Genomic DNA, 1,388 nt, shown 5'->3' with positions numbered 1-1,388 from the left:
ATGGGGGGGAGGGAGGATTGAGAAAAAGTCTGGGCCAGCCTGATCTTATTGAATGCCAAGGCTGGATAAAAAGGACTAGACACTTCCCTTCTTTCTGTTGTCTGTCTGTTTAAAGAAAAGGAATACACAGGCCTTTCTTGGGCCTGGATGCTCTCCCGTGGATATAATAGTTCGCAATCTATGCCATCAGTTTGCCTGAGGAATCATTTCCAAGGCTGAAACAGGCACAAGATTGATATCCATCTTTTGTTAATGATGCAGAATTGTACAATATATGTTTTGCGTACTGTCTGTCTTTTCGAGCCTGCAATGATGCTGCAAGTGTTTCACTGTACCTGTCCCTCACCGTCCCTGTGCACACGGCAATAAACCCGACTGGACCTGACAATACTCACTGAGATTTGAGCAGTGATGACCCCGGGCAGATGAGTCAAGGTGATGTCGGCAAACTGAGTGAGTAGGACCAGAGTCCAATATGGGGAAGGTATGGTCACCCTCTTCTACAGAGAGACAGCATTTCTGAGTGGATTGAGGAGCAGTGAGAAGTGAAGAAAATCAAATCTGCATTGTATCGATTGCAGGGTATTGTCTGTAAGACCTCGCACAGTTATTTCGAGCTTTATTGAGACAGCACCTGCGATATTTTTCACAATGTCATGTTCTGCTCATATATTTTGTGGTTTTATGGTGCTGAATCAGGCGGATGAAGGTTAAGCATAGACAGGAATCGGCTTGTTGTGGAAGCAAGTTAATACACAAAATAATTTAAAATAAACACATTAAATTACAGCAGGCAATATCTTAATTCCCTGACCGGGAATCGAACCCGGGGCGCGGCGGTGAGAGCGCCGAATCCTAACCACTAGACCACCAGGAAAGCTGATAAAGTTCTGACTACAGTAGTAGACAACTACCAAACCAGCAAAATATGAAACAAAACCTATAGATGAATAATAATGAATAAATGTGATAAATATTGTCACGAATCTACTGCTCAGCACTTTGCGTACGGCGTGCTCACCCAATGTTTCAGGTTAAGAAACACTCTGGACTCTGAATGAATCAGTGGGAAACACTCGTTCTCCAGAGTCTTCATAAAAATGGTAACATTCAGATTCTCTTATGAGCCCTGAGTCATTTTTGTTTCTGTCTATCGCCTCGAAGCAAATCAGTACTCTGCCCTCCGATTCCCGCGACATTGTTGCCGATACATCTGGTGTCTTGTTCCTTACTCTCCGCCTTGGTGGAGGTAGGAGAAAGAAAACCAGACGTTCAGAATGCACGAAATATGGTCTGGGGGTGGAATAGTAAGCTTTTCCTGATCGTGCTCTAACAGTGGTCGAGTGTGCGGGAGCCCCTGGTACTGAGTATGACGTGCTGATGACAAA

At 44.5% G+C, this 1,388-nt stretch overlaps 1 non-coding gene across 1 annotated transcript; it reads right to left on the bottom strand.

The window, feature by feature from the left end:
* Positions 1 to 805: 805 nt before the first annotated feature.
* trnae-cuc (transfer RNA glutamic acid (anticodon CUC)) lies at positions 806 to 877 on the bottom strand. The gene has a single exon. It is a non-coding gene; the product is annotated as a tRNA-Glu (tRNA).
* Positions 878 to 1,388: the final 511 nt, after the last annotated feature.

Source organism: Hypanus sabinus, unplaced genomic scaffold (genome assembly GCF_030144855.1).
Source record: "Hypanus sabinus isolate sHypSab1 unplaced genomic scaffold, sHypSab1.hap1 scaffold_588, whole genome shotgun sequence".
In the NCBI taxonomy this organism is placed as follows: domain Eukaryota; kingdom Metazoa; phylum Chordata; class Chondrichthyes; order Myliobatiformes; family Dasyatidae; genus Hypanus; species Hypanus sabinus.
Note: the sequence above shows the minus strand (reverse complement) of the source record. Positions and strands in the feature narration are given on the sequence as shown.